Raw genomic sequence first — 11308 nt, 5'->3', positions numbered from 1 at the left:
GGGCTGCGGGATCGGCCTGGGCTGCGGGATCGGCCTGGGCTGCGGGAACGGCCTGGGCTGCGGGATCGGCCTGGGCTGCGGGAACGGCCTGGGCTGCGGGAACGGCCTGGGCTGCGGGATCGGCCTGGGCGCGGGCGGCGGGGCGAGGGGGTGCAGGGGGGGGAGGGTCGCCGGCCGCGGTGTCGGGGCGCGGCCGACCCGTCTCCTCAGGCTCCGGAGCCGGGCCTCGGCCCGAAGGCCTGGCCGGACCTAGGATCTGGGACCCCGGACCCCGGACCCAGGATCCTGGACCCGAACCCCGGGGCCACTGCGGGCTGTTCACCGGTGAGGGTCGTGGTGAGGTGGGGAGGGGGAGGGGGGAGGAGGGGGAGGAGGGCAGGGTCAGGTCGCAGGACCCGCCTGGAGCTCGCGCGCCGCTACTTCGGGCAGAGAGCGCACTGGGATTCCGTCCGTCCGTCCGTCTGTCCCGCCCGCGCACTGGGATTCCGTCCATCCGTCCGTCTGTCCCGCCCGCGCGCTGGGATTCCGTCCATCCGTCCGTCTGTCCCGCCCGCGCGCTGGGATTCCGTCCGTCCGCCCGCGCACTGGGATTCCGTCTGCGCCCCCCACATCTCAGCGCTGGCCCAGAGAAGGCCAGGCCCCGCCCGCAGGGGCGCAGCTCCTCAGGGTGACTCAAGTCGGGGGTCTCTGGGGAGGACGCCGCGGCTCTGCGCGCCGAGCCGTAGCCGTGGCGCGGGGTTAGACCGCAGACCGCGCGCCTGGAGACCGCGCCCGCCGGGAAGAGAGGAGGACAGGGTATTCAAGGGGAGATGTTGGACAGCAGAAAGTAGGGGCTGCAGAGTCACTAGAACTGCCAGCGAGTCGTGAGACTGAAAACAACCCGTGGAGAGAGCAGTGGTCTGCACAGGACTGCGGCAGCAAGCAGGTGGCAGCGGGTTTGGAAGGCTGGGCCTGTGCCCGCAGCAGAACCGCGGGGCAGGGGTGGGTGGGGCCCCGGGCCCCAGGCCGCCCCAGGCCCCGGGCCCCCGGCCCCAGGCCGCCCCAGGCCCCAGGCCGCCCCAGGCCCCAGGCCGCCCCGGGCCCCCGGCCCCAGGCCGCTCCAGGCCCCGGGCCGCCTCCCACAGCTCCCAGGGCAGGAGGGATCGGGCTGGGGTAGGGCCTCCCTGGGGGAAGGCCTGCCCTCTGTGGGTGTGCCAGGCTTTCTGGCTTCCCCTTTAGCAAGCCCAGTGTTCCCCGCACCTGTCAGGAGGCCTCTCTAAAGCTTTGCTTTGCTGTCTCACAGCCGCCAACTCTGGAAGCTAAATGAATCTCTTCTGTTTTAAGACAACCCAGACTCAGGTATTTCATCATATGAGCAAAATACAAAGAGCTACAGGGGCTTACTTCATAGACGAGTAGATGAATGTCTCTATCAGGAAGGATAAATTCCCCAGAAGAATGGACTGATAGAATATGACAGTCAATGCAAGTGTTGCATAAAACACTAGGAGTGCAGAGAACAGCCCGACAGCAGAACCTAAACAGTGGACAGGTAACCATTGAATAGAAGGAGGAACGTAGCAGTTACCATGTTCTGGGGTCTTTTTATTTAAAGAGGGGTCAACATATTATTAATTAGGTTTGAAATTTCAAGTGAAAATGTCAGTTATTCAACAGAAAAACAACAACATTTAATTCTAGCCAACAGATAGGAAAACACAATGCAAAAAAAATGATAATAAAAATTAGTGGTGGCTCACACTTGTAATCCTAGCCACTAAGGAAACTGAGATCTGAGGATCTCGGTTCAAAGCCAGCCCCAGCAGGAAAGCCTTTAAAACTCTTATTTCCAATAAACCACTCAGAAAACTGGAAATGGCCCTGTGGCTCAAGTGGTAGAGCACTAGTCTTGAGCTGACAAGCTGAGGGACAGCGCCCAGAGTTCAAGCCCCACAACCTACAAAAAAATTTAAAAATAGAAACAATTAAAAAACTAAAAGGCAGGAGAGAATAGGAAAGCCTGGCTGTGTTGAGCATGCCTGTAATCCCAGCCTCCTCCCTCCCCAAGAAGTGGGGGTGCAAAAATCACAAGGTGTAGGCAAGCCTGGGTTACATAGTAACAAACTAACAAGTCCAGAAGCTGGTGGCTCACACCTGTGATCCTAGCTGGACCCTGAGTTCCAGCTTTTTGGTAGTGAATTGGAGATAAGAGTCTCGCGGGGGCTGGGAAGGTGGCTCAGTGGTAGAGCGCTTGCCTTGCATGCTCGAGGCCCTGGGTTCGATTCCTCAGCACCACATAAGCAAAAAAGAAAAAGCCAGATGTGACGCTGTGGCTCAGGTGGTAGAGCGCTAGCCTTGAGCTGAAGAGCTGAGGGACAGTGTTCAGGCCCCACGACCAGACCAAAAAAAAACAAAACAAAAAAGAGTCTCATGGATTTTCCTCCTCAGGCTGACTTTGAACCATGATCCTCAGATCTCAGCTTCCTGGTTAGCTAGTATTTCAAACGTGAGCCACTGAAGCCCGGCACAAGGCTATTTCTGATCCATGCTTCTGAGGACTGCCCCAGGAGAGAAGCAGGGATCCGCTGCACATCATCTGGGAAGAAAGCTTCCAGTCAGGGACAAGGTGGAGAGTCTGCAGGTTTGGGCAGGTACAGACTCAGGACCACATCATGCTAAAGCAAAGGTAAGCCAGGCACTGGATTTTCCTCAAGAAGAATGTAAACCCAGCCTGAGATCACCTCACACTCTGAGTGAATGAAGACGGCCACAAACCAGCTACCTCCCAGAAGAGCAGCTATCCCCTGTTGGAAGGTTAACCAGAAGTCCTCAGAACACAAAGCTGGGATAGGTCCTGGCTCAGGGAAAGATGGTCAGCTGGGTTCACTGGGTGTGGTCAGGACAACTCACAACCTGGAATATGTACTGTTTACTGCTCAATAAAATCCAGCAGTGACACGCTGTCAAATCAGTGAGTTTCTGCCTTTTGGCTAATTGGAAGAATATGAATTCTACCAATGACAATTTCCAAAAGTATTAAGTGGCATGATGGTTAGGAGTAAAGATGTTCTTTTGAAATCCAAGTAGTTTGAGGTGATAGGTAATCATGTCTGAACCCAAATTGGCTCTGGAAGCTAACACAACATGCAATAACAAGAGTAAGAAAAAGTAAACAAGCAGGGCGCCAGTGGCGCACGCCTGTAATCCTAGCTACTCAGGAGGCTGAGATCTGAGGATCAAGTTCAAAGCCAGCCCCGGCAGGAAAGTCTGTGAGATTCTTATCTCCAATTAACTACCAGAAAACCTAAAGAGGTGCTGTGGTTCAAGTGGTAGAGCGCTTGCCTTGAGCTGAAGAACTCAGGAACAGCGCCCAGACTCAGAGTTGAAAGTCCATGACTGACAAAAAAATGAACAAAGAGGGGCTGGGAAGATGGCTCAGTGGTAGAGCGCTTGCCTTGCATGCATGAGGCCCTGGGTTCGATTCCTCAGCACTACATAAGCAAAAAGAAAAAACTCGGAAGTGGTGCTGTGGCTCAAGTGGTAGAGCGCTAGCCTTGAGCTGAAGAGCTGAGGGACAGCGCCCAGGCCCAGAGTTCAGGCCCCATGACCGGACCCAAAAAAAAAAAAAAAAAGAACAAAGAAAAAGCAAACAGATAAATATTAACAATTGGTAAACCTGGGGAAAATATATACTATTATTATAACCTATCTGCAAGTCTGAAATTTTTCAACATGAAAATGTTGAAAAAGGCTGGGAATGTGGCTTAGTGGTAGAGTGCTTGCCTAGCATGCATGAAGTCCTGAGTTTGATTCCTCCGTACCATATAAACAGAAAAAGCTGAAAGTGTCTCAAGTGGTAGAGCACAGAGAGGCTCAGGAACAGTGCCCAGGCCCTGAGTTCAAGCTCCAGGACTGGCAAAAAGAAAAAGAAAATGTTGAAAAGCATAAAAAGCTTCAAGAAAACATAATCAAATCTTATCAAATTGCTCTGTTTAAAGCTAATAAAACCTTAACAGTTGTTATAACCTTAGATTGAATGCGGCTGGGAAGGTGCTGGTGCTGTGGCTCAAGTGGTAGAGCGCTAGCCTTGAGCTGAAGAGCTGAGGGATAGTGCCCAGGCCCAGAGTTCAGGCCCCACACCAAAAAATAAATACATAAACAAAAAAACCTTAGATTGAATGTAAATGATGACAATGGAAGAAATGGAAGGTAGATCAGGAGAAAATCAAATTGAAACATATAGGAAAAATAATGGAAACTACAAAGACATGGTGGAAAGGTCGAACAGGGAAGTTAAATCCTCAGTCAGAAATAAGAGAGCGAATGAAAGGTGGAAAGACAGGAAGGCACAGGACCAAGAAATCATGTGACGCTGGGTGCGGGTGGCTCACTCTGTAATCCTAGCTACTCAGGAGGCTGAGATCTGAGCTCAGCCTGGGCAGAAAAATCTGAGAGACACCATCTCCAAAATAACTAGCACAAAGCAGGACTAGAGGAGTGTGTTCAGCTGGTATGGCCCCAGCCAAGCAAGCTTCAGGGCCTGAGTTCAAACCCCAATACTGCAAAAGTGATAAATAAGCAAATAACTAAGAGGCAACATCATCTCCTCACGCCAGTGGCACACGCCTGTCATCCTAGCTACTAAGGAGATTGAGATCTGAGGATCATGGTTCAAAGCCAGCCTGGGCAGTAAAGTCTGTGAGACTCTTACCTCTTCACCAGAAAACCGGAAGTGGCACTGTGGCTCAAGTGGTAGAGCGCTAGTGTTGAGCTGAAGAGCTGAGGGACAGCACCAGGCCCAGAGTTCAGGCCCCACAACCGACAGAAAAAAAAAAAAAAAAGAGGCAACATCGTGAAGGGTGTGTGTGGCAGCACACCTTCAATCCTAGGACTACAACTCCTGAAACGGGCAGATTTGAGTTCAAGACCTGGACTACATAGCAAGACCTTGTCTCAAAAAAACAAGAGCTCAGCTGGGTGCTGGTGGCTCACGCCTGTAATCCTAGCTACTCAGGAAGCTGAGATCTGAGGATCGCAGTTCAAAGCCAGTCCATGCAGGAAAGTCTGTGGGACTCTTATCTCCAATAAACCACCAGAAAACTGGAAGCAGTAGAGCGCTCACCTTGAGCTGAAGAGCTCAAGAACAGCACCCAAGCCCAGGGTTCATGCCCCATGACTGACAAAAAAGCAAAGCAAAGAACCTTTGCCACCAGCCCCTCTGCTGAGGGCATCTTGCAGCAGAAGCCCTTGCAATAGAACCCCAGCCAGGCCCCCGAGCAGGGAGGGCTGAAGAGGGCAGAGCTGAAAGCTAATGGCTGGTCTGTAGCAAGCCTAAATTTTGCTCTTGACCTACACGGCTTAACAGCATCCAGATACGTGAAGGTATTGGTAGAGCATGAGATACTGGACAGTGGTCTCTGATAGAGAACTCCATTGTCCTAGCCCCGAGCCTGTAGCTGAGACCCAGTACCTGGGACTTGGCAGGTGTGATTGGATTAGGAGGCTTCTAGTGGGAGATTATCCGGGATCATCCAGTAGGCCCTAAACTCATCCGTGAGCTTCTAGAGACAGCAGGGGGAGGCTGACACAGGAGAGGAGACTCCAGCGACCAGAGAAGATTGCTGCAGCTGGGCCCCACGAGGGAGACCGGGGCAGACGTGGCATGATCGCTATGAAGGGAAGGTGGGTGTCCTAGCAAGGCCTCTGGTAGAGAGGTGCTTCCCAGGAGGGGAATGCTTTTACTGCCTGGCAGGGCACCATGATGTGAAGATGAGGCCATCTGTTAGCTAGGGCATCCTGTGCTAAGGTGACTTGCTGGAGGATGGCCAGATGTGGGCCTCCTGGGCTCCTCTTGTGCCAGGGTCCTCTGCCCAGGGGATGGACCTCAGCAGCTGTCCCCTGAGCACTACTGTGGGATACCAGTCACCGAGCCATTCACACGGTCTGCCAGCTCCCACGTTTTTCACCCTGTGACCTCCCGGGCTAGGGACCTGGGAGGGGCATTTCTCCCCAGCACCCCAGATTCTGCGAGGAATTAGGCAGGGAAGCCACCCGTTATGGCAACGGGCATGCCATAATGCCCGGCTTGCCCTGTCCTGAGAAGGCCTAGCTGTGAGCAGCAGGGTGGGGGGTCAGCCTCTGCCTCCAGGAAAGCCTAGCACAGGCTGGGACAGCTGTGGAGTCGGGAGCCTGGCCCAGCGTGCTGGGGAGAGGTGCCCAGGCCATCATGGTAGGAGCCTTGGGGGCAGTGTGAGGGCACCTGTAAACTTTGGGAGTAAAATTTGTAAACAAGGAATAAGTTCTCAGCAGAACACAGAGAGAAATGAAAGACACTGGATATTAGGTGTCCAATGAGTGTATCCATTCCTTGAATAGAATCCCATAGAGCTCCTAAGGAAGAGAGCTTGGCAATTTCTCTGCAGACAAGAGGACAAAGTTCCCTGTTCTCGGGGCAGCCTGGAAAAGCCCGTGTCTCTTCTGGCAAAGGCAGACCATGCTGTGCACCTCAAACCAGCATGGAACCGCACAGACGCTCATGTCTGGAAGGGGAATACGCCCGCTGTGGGCCAGATATCCCTCATACTTCAATTCTGTCAGACTTAATCAGGGACCTGGTAGATGGGACTGCAGCGTCAGCCCTTAGCCACAGGAGACAATCTTAATTTTTCCCAGGTAAAAGAACAGGCCCAACTGGGCTTTTATTTGCTCCCCTTGTTTTTAGGGGTTTGTTGTACCTGTCCTTACTCATCCCTTTTTCCGTCTTCTTCTAGGCCGTTAGCCCTTCTGTAGGTTTTAGCTATCCAAAGCTGAGGACTTTCAGTTCTCTGGCTGATCAGAGGACGGGGTAGGGAAGGAGCCTGTGCTGGAGCAGCGTGGGCCTTTCCCCGGGAGCAGCGTGGGCCTTTCCCCGGTTCCCTTCTGCCCTCCATAACTAGTCACTTTCTCTCCTACACAGAAATCCTATGTCTCTCTGTCTGTCTGTCTGAGAGGTACTGGAATTTGAACTCAAGAGCCTACACTACGAATCCACAGCTCCAGCTCTTTCTGGAGCGGGTTGTGGTTGAGGTTGGGTCTCTTTGCGCCTGAGCGTGCTCCTGGACGGAGTTCCATTCTCCACACCCAGGGTTGTCAGATGGCGGAAGCTCACAGCAAGCCAGCTTCTCCCACAGCCTCTCCCGGCCGCCCCACCGCCTTAGCCGCACAAATAGCCAGGATGACAGCATGGCACGGGATGGGGGCTTCTTCCCTTCAGCACAGACCTGGTTTGTGTCTGTCGATGGTTCTCGCTGCCCTTTCTATCCCTTGTCTGTCCTGGCTGTCCTCACTGTATTTCTTATTTTGTGTTTTTGATGCTGACCTTTGACCTCAGGATGGCCAGTTTCTGACAGCAAGTTGATTCCCTTTGCTATGAACACCAACCGGAGTTGAGCATGAACTTCCTGTAATGGTCTCTACAAACCAGCACTCTCCCTGCCCCTGTCCCAGCCAGGCCGACTTTGATGCAGGGAAGTTATTTGGGCCATTCACTCCTAAAGCCACTGCCTCACCCAGACCTTCCCAGTGAACCCCAATAAAGGCCTGGGCATGCCAACTCCTATGTCTGCCCCACCCAAACCAGGGCCCCACGGAGCTGGCCCAGAGCTGGCCCTGTGCCGCAGAGACTGCCTCCATGGCACAGACTGTCTGACTGGAACCTGCCCTACAGCGCTCATCCTTGAACGTGGGTGTGGGGCCAGCGGGGAGGAGCAGAGTTGACAGACGGTAAGAAGGAAGGCCAGGTGTTTCCAAATCTGGAGAGCTGGTCCCAAGAGAGTAGCCCACAAAAGCTCAACGACCACAAGGAGCTGGCAAAGAGGACAAAGGTTCCAGGAGCAGCCCAGGTCACGTGCCTTCATTCGCTAACTGCCGCGGCTCCGCGGCCGCTCACAGGGTCATACATCTCTGTAAGATTCCCCAGCTGTGCGACCATTCCACCATGGACAAACACACACTGGCACCAGCTTTCTGGCGCTAGGGAAGCCATGGGCATTTTAGGGACCCAGCCAAAGGGAAATTGAGTCATGGACACATCAGTTAGGGCTGGGAAGAATCTATTTGTGTTCCTCTCAGCCACTTCCTTTGATGCTGGAGCAAAGGCCAGGCATCCTGGTGGGAAGTCAGCTTCCAGGAACAGTTCAGCCACAGAAGACCAGGGATGACTCACAGGGCTCCAGTGACGGGCGTGCTGACGTGAAGCAAGCGCTGACGCGTCAAGGTGACATGAGGGCGCAACACCCAGAATGACAGGGACAGAGAGCATGTGCCACCTCGCCTCAGGGAAGCCAGCCTGCAGATGGGAGACCAGGCTGACTTCCTCCCAGCTCTGAGAGAGATCGCACCATGTGCATCCTGTAACCGGCCGTGAAGATCAACATGCACAAGGTCCACACCATGAGTCACATCTTGTTTTCAATCAGCCATGCTTGAGAGGCTCAATTGTCTCCTTTCTCCTTGGAAAATAATACTTCAAATTTATTATAAGAAGTGACAACAAAAGTGTAGCTAAGCCAGACACAGGGGTTTACACCCATAATCCTAGAAACTTGGGAGGCAAAGGTCTGTGTTAATCAAGGACCAGAATCAAGTGACCAGGCTGTTGGAATCTGACTGTCCCCTGTCTGCACAGGCTGGGTCTGCAGACATCACAAGGCAGCAAATAACCAGCACCACTCTCTCAGACCAGAACACACTGCAGAGCCCAGAGAGCTCCAACCCATCAGGAGAAAGGGGTCAGAGCACTGACAACCTCACAAAAGAGCTGCAGGAGACAGGGGGCTGTGGCCAGTGAGGATGCCAGAGGGGAGATGAGGAGGACAGGATGGACCGACCATGACACCCTGAGGGGAGATTAGGAGGACAGGATGGACCGACCATGACACCCTGAGGGGAGATGAGGAGGACAGGATGGACCATGACACCCTGAGGGGAGATGAGGAGGACGCCATGACACCCTGAGGGGAGATGAGGAGGACAGGATGGACCATGACACCCTGAGGGGAGATGAGGAGGACGCCATGACACCCTGAGGGGAGATGAGGAGGACGCCATGACACCCTGAGGGGAGATGAGGAGGACGCCATGACACCCTGAGGGGAGATGAGGTGGACAGGACGCCATGACACCCTGAGGGGAGATGAGGAGGACACCATGACACCCTGAGGGGAGATGAGGAGGACAGGATGGACCATGACACCCTGAGGGGAGATGAGGAGGACAGGATGGACCATGACACCCTGAGGGGAGATAAGGAGGATGCCATGACACCCTGAGGGGAGATCAGGTGGACAGGATGCCATGACACCCTGAGGGGAGATGAGGAGGACGCCATGACACCCTGAGGGGAGATGAGGAGGACGCCATGACACCCTGAGGGGAGATGAGGAGGATGCCATGACACCCTGAGGGGAGATGAGGAGGACAGGAAGCCATGACACCCTGAGGGGAGATATGGAGGTCAGGCTGTGCATGATGCTTTGCTATTCCTAATATATAGATCTTGCAATGTGAAGCTGAGTGTCCAGCATTGGCCAAACTGCAACAGAGAGAATCTTCTGCAGAGCTGGTATAGATTTCTACTTCTGTTTCAATGTTCTTAAAACTGTTTGGCGTTATCTTCTAAAGTGAGTGTAGCATGATCTGTCACCTCTTGTGTCTGTCGAGTGGCAAATGGATATAGGGTATATGGTTTCCAGACATTGAAGCATTATTATTATTTTTTTTTTGTCAGTCGTGGGGCTTGAACTCTGGGCCTGGGCGCTATCCTTCAGCTCTTCAGCTCAAGGTGAGCGCTCTACCACTTGAGTTACAGCGCCACTTCCTGAAGCATTATTTTTAACAGCTCAGGGTCATAGCCGTGAGGCCATTATAAAATAGTAAGAAGTAGATACACAACCCTGCACGGGGTGCCAATTAAGAGACCATGCAATTCATGGCAGCAGTTAAAAAGCCTGATCTACGAAGCTCAGAGACAAAAGAAGACAGTCACCAAATACTGTAAATATGCACACTGATTCCAACTGTGTTGCTGATGATTCTGTGCAATTTGGGTCCATGATAAGTAACAAAGCACCACAGGACCTGAACCACAAAAACATATCTCATGGTCCTGAAGGCTGAACTTGGGATGGATATGTTGAGGGTCCGGTTCCTTCTGAGTGTCCCAAAGAGAATTTGCCCCAGGACTCTTTCCTGCTCCAGGTAGTTGCCAGCAATCCTGGCCTGTGGAACTGTAACAGGTCCTTGTGTTTCCGCAGGTGTGTCTTTGTCCAAACTTCCTTTCAAGGACACCAATGCAGTTGGACTTTAGGCTTAGCCTGGTGTCATTTTAACCTGATTATCTCTGTAGAGCTGTAGCTCCAAAGGTCACTCTCTGTGGTACTGAGGGCTAGGACTTGGACGTGTGAGCCTGAGGCACAATGGCGGATGGTGTCTTTGCTAGGAAGGGCTGAGGGAAGTGAATACGAACCACTCTTACCATAACCTAACTGTGCCAGCGTACTGTGCTGTCTTCTTGCTCCCGGACCACGAACAAGGAAGGCCTGCTCATGAACCTCTCAGGCCACGGGGCTTAGCTATGGCTTAGTTGACAGCGAGAGACCTCTAAAACCGGGGGACCGAGAGCCTTAAGTAGACTGCCCAAGGGAGACCCTATCTGAGAGCTGATGCCAGTGTGGGGACAGGCTCTCCCATTTGCAGGCTGTGCTCAGACACGTGTATCTGCATCTTCTGCAATAAGCCTGTTGTTTCAGGAAGTTTGCAGGAGGGTCTGACGGCAGTCTTGTTTGCTGGACGTTTTAGTTAACATACTGGATCAGAAAACAGTTAAAAGTTTTGCAAAAACCATCAGATGTGAGTTTTTCTTTTAAAGATGTCTTTCAAAGTGCAGTAGTAGAGTACACTGGCTGCACTGGACATGAACGTGAATTATGCAACTTGTGATGGAGGTAGGAGGGAGGGAATGGGGAGGATGAGGGAACCGATGATACGTGAAAGGAAATGTATTTTTTTTTTTTTTTTTGGGTCCGGTCGTGGGCCTGAACTCGGCCTGGGCGCTGTCCCTCAGCTCTTCAGCTCAAGGCTAGCGCTCTACCACTTGAGCCACAGTGACACTTCCAGCTTTTTTCTTTTTCTTTTTTTTGCTTATGTGGTACTGAGGAATCAAACCCAGGGCCTCTGGCATGCAAGGCAAGCGCTCTACCATTGAGCCACAGCGCCACTTCCGGTTTTCTGATAGTTTATTGGAGATGACAGTTTCACGGCCTTTTCCTCCCTGGGGTGGTTTTGAACCATG

Source organism: Dipodomys spectabilis, unplaced genomic scaffold, assembly GCF_019054845.1.
Source record: "Dipodomys spectabilis isolate Male_0828 unplaced genomic scaffold, ASM1905484v1 ptg000771l, whole genome shotgun sequence".
Classification (NCBI taxonomy): domain Eukaryota; kingdom Metazoa; phylum Chordata; class Mammalia; order Rodentia; family Heteromyidae; genus Dipodomys; species Dipodomys spectabilis.
The sequence above is the reverse complement of the archived record's forward strand: the minus strand, read 5'-3'. Positions refer to the sequence as shown.